The 14,437-nt window shown below is 39.3% G+C and overlaps 1 long non-coding RNA gene and 1 pseudogene across 2 annotated transcripts in view; one reads left to right on the forward strand and one right to left on the reverse strand.

Moving 5' to 3' along the window:
• The window catches only part of LOC310899530 (protein transport protein Sec24D-like), a 52,545-nt pseudogene extending 41,873 nt beyond the window's left edge, over window positions 1-10,672 (forward strand). The window contains exons 12-19 of the transcript XR_014589224.1: window positions 2,207-2,395; window positions 3,023-3,116; window positions 5,013-5,130; window positions 5,605-5,775; window positions 6,551-6,645; window positions 7,280-7,425; window positions 8,523-8,559; window positions 9,554-10,672. The product of XR_014589224.1 is annotated as a protein transport protein Sec24D-like (transcript). The remainder of the gene's footprint in view (window positions 1-2,206; window positions 2,396-3,022; window positions 3,117-5,012; window positions 5,131-5,604; window positions 5,776-6,550; window positions 6,646-7,279; window positions 7,426-8,522; window positions 8,560-9,553) is intronic.
• LOC310899534 overlaps window positions 1-14,412 on the reverse strand; it is a 46,300-nt gene extending 31,888 nt beyond the window's left edge. The window contains exon 1 of the long non-coding RNA XR_014584366.1: window positions 14,081-14,412. This is a non-coding gene — a long non-coding RNA (uncharacterized lncRNA). The remainder of the gene's footprint in view (window positions 1-14,080) is intronic.
• Between the last annotated feature and the right edge of the window lie 25 nt (window positions 14,413-14,437).

The raw sequence follows: 14,437 nt of genomic DNA on the forward strand, positions 1-14,437 counted from the left end.
AAAAATGAAAGCAAGTGTATCTACATCACAAGAAATAACATACTCTTTTCCTCACAAGCACTCTGTAGGTATCTGCTGCTAAATACCCTGTTTGCATGGACAAAGTTTTCATGTCCACTGAAAAAAGCAGGATAAATAAATAAATAAAGGGCAGGCCCATGAGTTTCTTCAGAGTGGTCTGTTGCCTTTAAACAATATGAATTAAAAATAATCAGGCACTCACTCCACCAGCATTTGTGGTGAAATTTTTATTTTGGTGCTAAGACATGAACTTCACTGTGTGTTCGTTTTCTGTTGCTGAAGAAAGACACCTGCAAAAATATTCTGCTGTTATCACATGAGGTGAAAACATCATGCTGGGAATTCACCCTGTGCTCAGATTTCCGGGAGCCCAAATTCTTTAAGAGGAAAGACTTCTGGTTAAGAGAGCAATGTGTGTAACAAAAAGGCCACTGGTGTAGCAGCTTGTGGCGGGTAAGCCTGTGAGAATGGCTGAGAAGTGAGAAGTTAAAGCTAGCAAATAATGGATTAAGTTAGGTGTCTAGAGACTTTGTGTTAAAAGGGCTTTATGCTTCTGCAGATTTGCAGCACAGCAGAAAACACATTATTTGCTTGCTAGAAGTTTTAGGGCAGACACTTTCAAATTTAGATGTTCTAAACCATAACACTGATTCTCAATTTAGAGAAATACAGAGAAATATGTTCACAGAAATTGTGCTCCTGACCTCAGAAAATCAGGCTGTTTGTACCAGTATGATTTTTAGACATATAACTTAAAAACATTTCAGTACATTTGATTCAGACATCTCATTCTGAGACGTTAAAAAGAACTAAGTGTGTTAGCTGCACAGGCAATCAGCTGCTGTGTTTGACAAGTGATCTTTAAAACAATGATAGAAGAAATCAAATTGTTTAAAGTGTGCAGACTGCCAGACTGTAAGGAGCAGTGTCTGATGAAATTGTCCCAAATACCCGCTGTGTAAAGGTGTTGGAACCAGTAGGATGACGCAGCTATTTCTCCTTGAAGTAGAAAAGTGCTGTATGTGCCTAAAGTTAGTAATAACTTGTCCTGAATGCTCCCTGTTAATCACGTTACTTAGAAAATAGTAGTGTCTGATTGCTAGGAGTGATTAGAGACTTGCATTCAGAAAGGATGCATATATTTGAGTTAGAGGATCTTGGAGAGATTATTTAAAATGCTTCTTTACGGAATGTGTTCACACCGAATATTGGTTTGTTTTAAATTAAAGGTAGCCCCTTTCTCATCCAGCTGTTTCCACAAAACAGGAATGGTGGATTAGCATTCTTTATTGACACGAGTGTTAAAGATTGTAGACATGAAAAATCGTTTCCCTCCCAAGCTCAAGGTTTTAGATGAAGCTTGTAAAACTAAGAGAATGTGCTATTTTAGAGTTAATTAAGACTAATTTTTGGAATACGATTGCCTTTTACTAAACTTAGGGCTGCAAACCTGGTCTCATTAGTCTTATTAATGATACTGCTACTAATGACACAGTAACTAGTGCTTAAGGGAGTTACCTCCTGAAAAACAGCCCCTGAGCTCGCTGCTTGCAGTGCTCTTGCAGGTGTAGCTCATGGCAGCAGTTTGTGAGCTTTAGTTGGCCTGGGAACACACTAGGAATAACGAGAAATTTCTATAGTACATTTTCTGCATGATGCGCAGCTGAGGGATCCAAGACCTTTTGCTGCTTAAAAGCAGTCCTGCCAAAGCAGAAGATCGAGCCACCGAACTCTGAAAGTCACCAGACATTCATTATTCAAGCCTAGTAACTGTTCTCTCCAGGCATTGATCATTAGTGTCACTGAATTACAATGTATTCTAAATAAAGCTGATTTTCTGATTGTGTCTTGTAAAGGATTGTCCTATTCCCTCTTTTCCATGTTTTGAAGACATGGTCTATTCTTTATCTTAGATACTCTTGCCTTCTTGAATGGGATGCACAGTTGATAGGGTTGACTTTAATATATATTAAAAAATAAAATAAAATTACAACAGTTGATTTAATATGGTTGTTTTAATTTGACCTGAGGCAAAGACTGGGGCAATTACATCTGGTTGGTTGTTTGCTTTGTTGCTCCCAGTACAGATAATGATCTGAAAGCAGCCCTGTATTTCAAAGGAATGCTTTCATTGCAAGGCCAGAGTTTCAAAATTATAACCACTTGTTTTTTGTTTTTCTCACAGAGAAGAGCAAGAAGAATCCTCAGCAATTTGAGTTGGTTTTGTCACTTATAACAAGGTCCTCCACTTCTTTAATGTACAAAGTAACTTAGCTCAGCCTCAGATGATGGTGGTCTCGGATGTTGGAGTTTTTGTTCCTTTGCTGGATGGTTTCCTTGTTAACTCTCAGGAATCACGATCTGTTGTTAACAAGTAAAGTACAATAATTCCATATCTGAATAAGAGTTGAATGCTTAGAATAGGCATTTTCCCTTTAGTCAATTGTGTTACAGGGTTTTGGAGGATGCATGAATTTGTTGAAATGCTTTACAAGTCAGCAGATGCATCAAGTCCTGTATTTCCACCTCTGAGGGGAAGCAAAAGTGGTAGCAGCAACTCGCAATGCTGAATCTGAAAGCCTGTTTAGACCAGCTGTGAGCCAGGCATCTTCAACTCTGCTTTGTCAGAAGTGGGAGGGCGGGTTGCAGCTTTGTGCCATGTTGCATGTTTTTCCTGGTTTTCCTCCTATATATGTGATGCACACCTAGCTATGACCTAAAGACTCTTAAGTCTTTATCCATACCAGAACTCCTTTATTTTAGCTATTTTTGATTTAATGCATGTTCCTTTATGTTATCAGCTTTGCAATAATGCATTTCAATAGAATTTTAAAATTCATGTTTCATTTTATTCTGGCTGGAATCCTAAGAAATCAAAATTTTTTAAGTGTAAACTTGCATGGTAAAGAACTTCCTCTATGAAGACTTGGTATGTCACATATTTGGGGATTATCCCAAATACGCTAACCAGTTGAGACACTGAACCTTTCTTCTTTCATAGCTTGTTGGACCAGATTCCAGAGATGTTTGCAGACACTAATGAGAGTGAGACCATCTTTGCTCCTGTTATCCAGGTTGGCATGGAGGCACTAAAGGTTAGAATGTTCCTCTCTGTAAAAGTAGTTCTTTAATTAGGACAAGACTTGATAACCTGCAGTTTGCTAAAGACCAGTGCCAAATCCTTCTACAATTCAAGTAGCTTTCTGTATGTCAGGGATATCCCTTGAAATGCTGGCATTTCTGTGGAGCGATGCCAATTAAAAGAATGACACCATGATCCACCACAAGATTTGCAGGGGCAGAAAACAGTCAGTGGTGCTTTAAAATAGTTGATTTATCTGTGAGCTGTGTACAAGTAGATCTCAAACTTCGAGTAGATAAATTGAGCCAAAATTACACAGCATCTGTCAAGTCCGTTTCTTAAATATTTATTTCTTCTTACGCATAGTAGTAAAAGGTATGTGTGCAAAATATATATACATTTGGTTACCACTTCTATCAAAATGTTCTTTCCCAGTATTTGACTTCTACAAAACAAACTTAACACCCATAAATGTAAATTTCCTTTTGATGTTGTTCCTATAAAAAAAGCACTTCTCAAATAAACGTTTTATTTAACTTGTATTTTAAAGTTATAAGTTGCAAGGATGTTCCCTGTGAATTATTAATATGCATATACATGTGTTCAAGAAAATAACTCATCTGAAAAGAGTAAAATGTATTCCTCTTTGAGATTAATAATTTTTTAGAAATCATATATGCATTTTAGACACATTGTCAAAAGCAGCGTCAGTAATTCTTGATGTGTATTATGACTGGTGGTAAGTCAATCTTGCATTCTTTACAGACTACTTTTTAAGAGTAATTGAAGAAATTGGCATTCATGATTAAAGATAACTATGCTATTAGGGGTGAGATTCAGCTCTGTTAAAAGTAAGATACTGTCTTTGATTGCATTTCTGCCATAGGAAGCAAATTCCTTGTTTTCCCAGAATTGCCGTGGCTTATTTTGAAATGTGGAGTATCTGGTGGACATCTTAAGATCTGGAGGGGAAGCAGTACCGGAGCCTGTTTGTGTCGGTAGTCTCAGGTATTGCATTTCTAAACTAGATGTGTGGTTAAGCCTGGAGCAGGAAAAGGGCAAATGCCTCCTTCCTTCCTTTCACTTTCACCCAACTTCTTCAGTGCTTAAGGACTTCAGAATTCTGAAGACTAATCAATTTTCATTCCTATCAGCTGTCTCAATATCAAGTGAAAAACTGGATTTTGTAAATTTTGGTGGAAGAGCTTGTTAGCAATACAAAGATGCCTGTGGTACTGCTACCATTGCTGTTCTCTTCTTTGGAATTGAAGGTTTTTTGTCAGCAGCTTGCCATCCCAGTTTGCAAATCCTATGGCCTCATTAGAGTTCTAGATAACAATTGAAAACTTGAGTAAAACCAGCATTTACTTTATTTCTTAGTGACAGGAGTTAATGTTAATCACAAGTTTTGCTGCCCTGCATTTTAGTGTAGTTTGAATGCGGAATCTAGTCCAGGAATGTAATTGTCATTCTCTAAAAATACAATGGATAGCAGTGCACCCAAACTGAAAGAATCTTCTGTTAAATTACATTTCCTTTTAATTTATCCAATTTAGTGTTTTTACATTTTATCCTTGTTGCTTGTTGCATAATGCTTGTATCTAACTGAAATGTCTCTAGGAGAGGTATTTCTAGTTTTTCCCATCAAGATTTTAGCGTCCAGTGTAGGAATTAGTGTACTGGTGCATCATCCAAAGGATCTATGTTAGACTAAGTTATTTACTGACATAAAATTCCCGGTTTGTTTTGGGACTTCACTTCCATCAAGTGTAAAGACTAAATGAATGATTTGGCTCTTAAGAACCTTTGCAGAAAGTTTGCACTGTTCTTAGAGACACCACAGCATATGAAAATTAGGCTTGTTTATCTGAGAAGTAGAATAAATGTCAATATGGTGTCTTTGCAACAGGCTGCAGAATGTGCTGGAAAATTGTTTATCTTCCATTCTTCATTGCCAACTGCGGAAACACCAGGGAAGCTGAGAAACAGAGATGACAAAAAAACTACTAAATACAGATAAAGAAAAGGTATTTTCTACCTGGAGTTCACAAGGGACTGCTACTACACTGAATTCCTCTAGTATAGAGCCTTGGTCTGTTTCACTTCTTTTCTTTTACAAAGAATTGTTGATTAAATATATAATATTCCCATATTATACTGTGCCCTGATGATTTAGATATAGAGAATAAATATATAGGTATTGGCCCTACAAGAACTCCGAGGCTGAAGTATGGTCGAGCAGCAACACCCATTAGTAAAGGAAATCGACCAGCTGCAAATAATTCCACCCACCAAGAGCCTTTGCTACCTGCTAGGTGTGATTTAGTTCTACAAGAACAGACTGAGTGTTCAGTGTTTATAAGTGGAATGTATGAGCAGGGACAACACGATTACAATCAAATCGATGTCTCATTTTTATTTTTCATTAGGGTATTTGGACTGTGATTGGCTACCGACAGTATCTAATGTTATCACGTTTGTATTTTTTTAATTCTGTGCAGACACTCTTCCAGCCTCAAGTAAATTATTACGAGATTTTAGCCAGGGATTGCGTGGCTAACGGCTGCTGCGTGAATTTGTACCTCTTCCCAAATCAGTACGTGGACATACCCTCCCTGGGTCTTGTCACAACGTACACTGGAGGAACATTGTACAAGTACAACAATTTCCAGGTAAGTGATGCAAGTTTCTTACCTGTCAGATAGTAACACCTGGGGATTGGTTGTTTTTATTTCAAAGCATTCTTTGACAGCGTGAAAGTAGAGCGACTCTAGAAAAATTATTTATAAACCCCGGGGGGTAAAATTCAAATGTATAAACAGCAGATCAGGCTCAAATAGGTATCTTGAGACCATAATTTTACTTCTACATAAGCTGGTTGTTATCTTAAAATTAAACCCACTTACCTACATATGGTGACATCTGAGCAGGGTAGTCAATTACTCCTGCATTTACAGTTTAAAATGCTTATGATAAGACACTCCTCCCCAAAAGAAAAGCCATAACAACACTCGTTTGTTTAAAATTTCATGGGAATCTTTATGGGGGATAGGGGACTTTCTCCGTGTCATCAGCTGATCTGCAAAACCATTTTTTGCTAAGTGAACAAAGCTACTCTAATTTTTAAAGCTGTACCACAAAATCCCAGCTAGCCTGCAAGGGTAGGTGCAAGGACGGACATTACTGGAGACAGGTTTGATTGAAAGGAATTCTGCTTGTCCAAGCCTAGTGATGAATTAACGGTGGATACTTGCACATCTGTGTTTCTGTTAATAAAGCAGCAACTGGCATTTCTTGACAATTTTAAAAGAAAAGAGATGTTATTTGTGAAAAGATTTGATGGGGGGAGGGCAGGGGCAGATTACACAGCGGGCTGGCGGAGTGTTGGATTTCTGCTGGTTTGCTGCCACCCCGTGGTGAACTGCACCTTCTGCTTTGTGCTGTCAGCTCAATTCAGATAGCCCCGTTCCTCACCTACCTCAGGAAGGACATAGAAAAAAAGACCGGCTTCGATGCGATAATGAGGGTTCGGACAAGTACAGGTAACGGTACCCGTTGGGAATGAAAATAAATATGCATGCATATGAGAATATATAACTATAAATAATACAGAGCTAGAAGTGCTCGAACAGATCACTCGCAACATCAGGCTTCCTGTTTTAACTTCATTATGTGCCTTTTGAACAGTATAGACTGGTAAAATGAGTGTGCCCTTACTGTATATACCTACTTAAATCTGCAAATACAGTTAAGGTTTCTGATCACTATGCATGCGTCCTGAAATGCAAATAAGTTGTACAAAAGAGAGAGTCGTTGCTGGACACTTATATGTTCTTTCATTACTTCAAATGAAATTACTGTTCCTACTTTTCGACCAATCATTCTTGCCTCAAATGCAAGTATTTGAGAAATACAAACACACAAAACGGCCAAGTGGACAGCGCAAAAGGTTCTGGGGCGTCTCTGAGCTGCAGCACCACTTCATGGCCCATCAGAACAGCTTCACTTTGTCCTCACAGTGGCTGTTGACTGAGGCTGCACACCCCTGAGGAGAAATGGTTCCCATTTTAGTAAGCACAACTGAATGATCTAAAAAGAAGTCACAAAATAATGTCACTTGTACCTGTTATTTTTAAATAAAATAAGGTTTGTTTGTTTGTTCTAATCTGGCTACAGGCTTCAGGACTACTGACTTCTTTGGTGCCATTTACATGAACAACACCACAGGTGTAGAAATGGCAGCAGTTGACTGTGACAAGGCAGTGATGGTAGAGTTCAAAGATGATGACAAACTGAATGAAGACAGTGGCGCCTTAATTCAGGTAAAAAAAACTTAATGACATGCCATGTCTTGAAATTGTAAGAACTTTCACAGCCATAATAATAATAAAAAAAAAGTTATGCCGTAGCACTGAGGCAAGGAAGGTACAGCTTGCACAGACTCTGGTGTCATAGTACTACTAATAAAGTAAGTTTTCAGTTAACTATCCAAAGATTGCTACCTTGCAATGCCAGGCTGTTCCAAAACTAAAGAAATCTGTGATTCCCTTCTTATTCTTATTCCCTCAGTAATAGTTCCTGGAAATGCAGATTAGGCAATAATTAAAACTGGCATTTCTCTGCCAAATTGCCAACACGTGTGATATGCCTGTGCCTAACAAAAGATGTGCCCCAACCAACAGCAGATAACGTGAGGTTGCTATTTACTGTTCTAGGTATTTTGTCATGACATTTTTCTTTTATTAACGGCAGAAAATGTTACAACTTGCAAGGTTTTGAACTTAAGCCATGGAATTACCTGAACTTTCATTTCTTCTCTGCTTAGCTTTTATCTTGCATCTATAAATACACTTCATAGGCTAGCAGTTAATCCTTGTACAAATACAGTACTGTGGAACATCCGGTTTGGTATGTCTGCCGTCACTTCCTGGAGTGGTGCTGCAGCAGTGACAGGAAAAGTGCGTGCCATGTAGGTATTGTGTTTACCTGGCTTCCCTGTGACAGAGACATGTGGCAGATCCAGTGCATGTCTGACTACAGTCACCTGCAGTTGGTGTTTTCCCTGCAGACTTCAGTTTGTAGCTGCAGACAAGATGATGAGATTCTTTTTTGATTGTGGTGGTAGGAAACAAGCGCGTGCCAGCAAAATGTTAGCAGTCAGGAAAGCTTGAGCTCAGTTCCTTTACTTTCCATACTTGGAAAAGGGTTTTCCCAAATGCCAACATTATATTGAAGCAGAATTGGAGTCATAAGCAAATTTTTAAATTATCCCTTCAATTTTAATATCTAAGTCAATGGAAGGGACGAGATACAGGGGCGGGGTTAAAAGGACTTCATGTCACTTCGTAATCAATTTATCCATGTAAGAAGACCCACTTGACTTTTCAAGATTACTAACTTTTTGTGTTGCTGATAACAGGATGAGCAGATACTTCTCAGCAAGCTTCTGATGTCTGGTATGATGTCTTTTCAGTTACGTTCCTTTGGGGCACTCTTCTTAATAGCACGTTCAAGTATTACACAATTACAAGGGATGCTTTACAGATTTCCAGTCAGTGGTCTCTTGTTTTCAGATGATACCATCAGTATGTAGCAAATGAGAGAGTAATAAGCCTTTCAATCAGTCATATATTTATATACTTTAATGTCATTTATATACTTTTAAGGCTAATAATTTTTATAATGCATTAATCTACTTCCACTAAATGTGCAGGTATGTTGTTCCTCTAGTTCATTAATGCTGAAGCAGCACTACCAGGCTGGGCTGTCCTTGGGCATAATTACATGCCTTTTATGCACTAAGTGGTGGCTCTTACACAATGGAAGCTTTGAGGATCGACTTTTTGTTTTAAACTCAAAATGAATGGTAATTGGCTCATCTGTGTTGCAGTGTGCTGTCCTTTACACATCAATAAGTGGACAAAGAAGACTGTGCATACACGATATCGGTTTAAACTGTAGCTCCCAGTTAGCTGATGTCTACTAGACTTGAGAGACTGACGCGCTTATCAACTTCTTTGCTAAGTCAGATAAAGTTATAACAGATTGGTTTTGTTTCCTTTTTGCTTTCTCTAGGGGTGGAGGAAGAGGAAGGTAGGAGAGATGAAGTGATTGCCTAGTGGGAAATCATGTTTTGTAACTTGCTATTCCAAGCCCGAGCAATTTGCAACTCTATTACAAAATAGGAAAGAGAACTAGATTATGTATGTAGATATACATGCCATAAAAATAATGCGGGGGAAGGTAGCTAGAAGCAGGTAATGCACAAAAGTGTATAGGCATTTTTTTTTGAAGATTAATAAGCATCCTCTAAAATGATACAGGAAAGACTGAAAAAGCACCCATAGAGGTGAGTTTTACTACTTTAAAAACTAATTCAAAACTAGCAAAATATAGATACTTTAAGTGTGTCTGTTATTAACATAATCTTTTGTTCTTCTGTATTTGTAGCTTTTCAAGCTATTCTAAGCCAACACCTAAAGACGGTCAGAGAGATCCTGGTCGATCAGACGGCTCACATGCTGGCGTGTTACCGCAAGAACTGTGCCAGCCCGCCGGCAGTAAGCCAGGTAAGGACCTCCCTGCGTAAGTCAGGCTACTGTAGCAGAGGAACAACCACCCCCGTAATGTCAGCAGTACCAGAAAGGGAAATTTCAGGACATACTTCTCATATTTTCATCTTCTTTCAAGTCTGATTAATGGCAGGTTTGATTCAATGGCAGCAATTGCAGCATGTGGAGGCTGTTGTTCTGGGACAAATAGCAGTGCCATTGAGGAAGCTGATTATCATGCTCATACCAGATGGATAAGACAGCTGTTTTTCTTCCTGCTGAAATTATGTACTAATTCACAAAAGTTTTCATTTTTTTTTCTTCTTACACTGTTAAAAAAGTTAGTATTTTGATTTTTGACAATAACAGTCTTAATTGTCAAAGTTGAAAATGTGAGAAATACTCTGTAGCCAATAACATAGGCGCAGGTGAGGATCTCAGTTGAGAGGAGGCTGAAAGAATTTTAGTAGATAAGATAGGCTAATGAGCATGTGTAAGGAAGCCAAAAGGATTTTAGTAAATAAGACAGGTAAGGGACATGTGCTATATCTTCCGCTACCTATTGTGCAAAGAAACTGAAGCAGGAAATTCTGGGATTCCTCACGAAAAACAGTTCCTGACAGAAAACAGGAAACACATTTCAAGAACCAACTGAAACCGAATCTGCAGTTTAAGCAGAAGCTGAGAAGCTTATGGGTCTGCGCTGAGATAAGTGGTCAACCAGCGGTGACAAGGAAGACTCACTAATCTTCATCCCCACGACCCCCAGCGACCACTACCAGAAAACACTGCGCAAGCGTGGATAGGAGGAATCTATGAAAATGACTCCCTGGAACTAATTTTAATACAAAGCGGGGATAGGTCTTGCATATGTATAGGCGTCTCGAGAAACTTCATGCATATGTAACTCTTCACCACATATAACCAAGACAAGTGCCACATTGGGGTGTTCACGACTTTGGTGGGACTACCCCCGTGCCGCCCAGCGCTGAATAAACATACCTACTTTACAATCTTACTGATTGTGGAGTTTGCTTTCCACACGTCACAGACACTTTTTAGTTTTTCCCTAAGCAAAATCTTGCTTTAGACAAAATTGTCTCCTTTTGCTTACCAATGAAAATTCTTATAGATAATCTTGTGACAGTAAAATTCTTAAGCATGTAGCTGCAAAAAATGCTCTACAGCACTCTGGTAAATACAAAAATACTCCTGCTTTATTTTGGTTTTTACAGAAAATGAACCTTATAATGCATCAACCCTTCAACTGTTATAAATTTCTGGGCAAATTTATGTTTTTAATTATTACTAGGGTGCCTTTGTATTTAGTTTGTATTAGGCTCTTTATCATTTTGGTAAAAAAAGGGTAATCAAATCTGATCCCTGTTTACGAACACCTCCAAGTACTTGTAGAAAAAGCTTCCCAAAGAAAAAGCTACCCAAAGCTTCCTATGTCCTAATCTCTAACAAATAATGGTCCATAGGCATTAATAACTCCCATTTGCCATATATGACTTTCTTAAATGCTTATGCCTCAGCATATCTTGCTTTTTAATAGTAGTCTTATCTTCTTGTACATTCTCTGCCTCCTTTGGGATTTCTAAATGCTGGTCAGAAATTGGACACATCATCATTAAAATTGGAGTCATTCATGGGGTTTATGACATTTTGGTTTCTATGTGGTCTCTATAGCACAAATAAATAGCATCAATTCAGAGATTTGAAGACCACTGAAAAATTTAAAGTTAACAGCAAACACTGCTGCCCACTCTTGGCTCTCGATCCCTGAGGTCATTCTACTTATTCGTTATTAGGCAATGTTTTGTGATCATCTGAGGGAACTGGAACCATGATCCATTTATTTTTCCAGTGCATGGAGAAGCAAACACAGTGCTGATGTCTGCCTATTCATTGCACCTTACGTGGAAGGGTGAAATCAGGTCTGAACAGCTTTTTCCTGCATGGGAGTGGCCATACAGTTGTCATCTTTCAAGCAGGTATACATACACCGTGAACAGATAAAACTGCAGGAGGACATACCTGCTCTCCAAGAGCACCGCTGGGGTTTTGCCTTCCCTCTGATATGCTACCTAACGCGTAGGTTAGAATCCGTGAGAACAATCCGTGCACCCCCCCAAGGAGAAGTCACAGGAGTTCTGGGAGCCACACTTTTCCAGCTGTGACTCCTTCCTGTCCAGTATTCACTATTCTAGTGACTCCAAAAGGTGCCTGGAGACACATATCAGAGGAGAGTTTGCAGGCAACGCCCCCTTATCAGACTGCTAGAACATAGCATGTCCCTGGCAGATACTGTTCCAAAATAGCACAGACACGTCATTAGTCAGGTGGTACTTCAGCTGAGGAAGTAATACGTTCCTATAGGTTAACAAAAAGATGTTTCTACCTAAAGGAACTAGCAATAGGCTCCAAGACTATCAAACATGGTCAATCTGACAGTCAATCTTCCTTTTTACAGTAAGACATATAGGATGCATTGTTTACCTATTCTGAGTTGCAACATGATCAAAAGCTGCTCATGGAAGGGCATCCTGGCATTGTTATTAGGCGTACAAAGTTATTACTCTTGCTAAATGTGTTCCTCTGACTTCAGTTGTATGGGTCCCTGGTATTTCCATGCAAGTTTTGCCATGCCACAAGGACAGCAATGCTGACTGCGCTACTTCAAAAAGGCCCTTAGGTCAACAACACAACATCAAGAGAGCAAATGTAGGATGATTTTCAAGCATCTCTTAATACCTAGCAGTACCAGGATTTTGTTTAGCAGGGTGAGAAAGGTTTGCAAATGGCACTGACCAGAGCATTCTGCACTCTAATAGCTGTGAAGTGTGTGTTCACGCATGAAAACTGCTAAGACCACCTCTTTTTCTATTAAAATGCTACCAGTTATAACAACAAAAAAAAAAACAGGCCCTCCTTTTTTTGGCTTTTATGTTTGTTTGTTTCAACCTCACATTTAACAAACTCCTCACCTGATCGCTGCTCAAGACTGAAATCATCTCTGGTAGTTTTAGTTTCCTTTTAATGAAGAGCGAAGCGCATGCTTCACTTGTGAAAACTGCGAGAACAACCTTAAAGATCACTTGTTGTAAGGTAAGCAATTTCATTCTGAATATTCATTCATGGAAACCACACTGCCTTCATGTACTCAAGTGCAAATAGCCACTGCTATTTGGGTCCATATTCTAACTGGCCTGTCTGCTGTTCTTTTAGGTCAGCACAGATCCCATCTATGACACAAAACAGCTCTGTGTTTACATCTGACCACCACACAATTGTGCTATTTATGGTTTATCTCTGCCTATCAACAGAACAATTATGACAACAGTAAAGAAATATGTTTAAGCATCGTATGAATCATTAGGATGATTGTAACACATTCAGGTCTGACCACACAAGCATAATTGTTCCCACCGAAGGCAAATTCAGCCATTAGAGAACCTTATTCATCCAATCCAGCAGCTTAGGCAGGACTGCATCTTTGTATCGCTGGAGCAAGGAGCCCTCCACCTGTTCTGACTACATCTGTTTGCTTCGGCGGTGTACAGATACTTGTCAGATGGGCATTGCGTGACGCTCAACATGCATCTCGCATGCCATCAATATAGATCTTGCACACCGTTTGCACACCACCAGTGCTGATAACAGCAGAATAATGTGTCAGTACCCCACATTCATCACACTGATTAAATGCATAAAATGCCCTCACTGTCCTTGGGTAGAATGAACTGTAAATCACAGTGCAGGGAAGGGAACTGCTGCACAGTTCCTGAAAGATGCCAGCATTCATGTCCATTTTCACCATTTTCTCCACAAACAGGTATGTAACTGGTCACATCCATCCGTTCTTGTTGCCACCACCATGGCAACATGATCCATCATAGAGTTGTTTGTTCCACTACATCACTTCAGTTGTATTGTATTTATTACCCACTCATTGAATGCCCTGCGACCTGTGTTGCAAGAAATGCCTAGTAGTTGTTTCCTGTTCATCTCAGTCATTCCGCATCACCTGGACACTTTGTCATCCCTCTGCTCATTTATGTAGGTGTTGAGGGGGGAAAAAAGTCTTAGCCTGTCCATCTCTCTACTGTGAGAACTGGTGAGAAATTCCAACAATTTTCTTCTTTTAAATACTCATACCGTTTACAGATATTTAATGTATAGTTAAATCATTAAGTGTGCCAGAGCTAGCCATTCTCCTTCTAAATCCTGCTGACAAGTTAAAGGGACAAGAAATTGTACTGAAAGCGTTAATCTCATATGCATGGTAAAAACAAACAAAAATACACATATAACATCCCAAATTGATGGAAAAAGCCCTTGAGAGACTGCAAGTGCATTCATCTTATTTAAAAACTCAGGAAATGAATGTCTAAGACTAAGAAAATGCTTATAGCACACTTACATACAGTCCTGATGAGTGATGAAATCAAACATTGCCTTTCCCGAAGTGCAGAAACCGTGGTGGCCTTGACACCAGATCTCCGATCACATTTCTAAGAATGGAGGAACTTTAACTTCTCCCGTCCTCCGGTTTTGTTTTGTTTTCCTAGAGCTGTCTTCTGGCTGATCTAGTCCGGAACACCTGCAACGTGTGAGAAAAAGTACTTTAGTGCAAATATGTCACTGATGTTTTGAGGCTTTAGCAGAGCAGGACGCGTTATGCCGCTACTGGGAGCAAGCCGCCTGCCCAGCCGCCTGCCCTAGCCTTCGTGATTTTGTCGTTTTGTGAGTTACACGGACGGGGGGAGCTACCGACCCG

Source organism: Anser anser, assembly GCF_964211835.1.
Source record: "Anser anser genome assembly, chromosome: 4".
Taxonomy (NCBI): Eukaryota; Metazoa; Chordata; class Aves; order Anseriformes; family Anatidae; genus Anser; species Anser anser.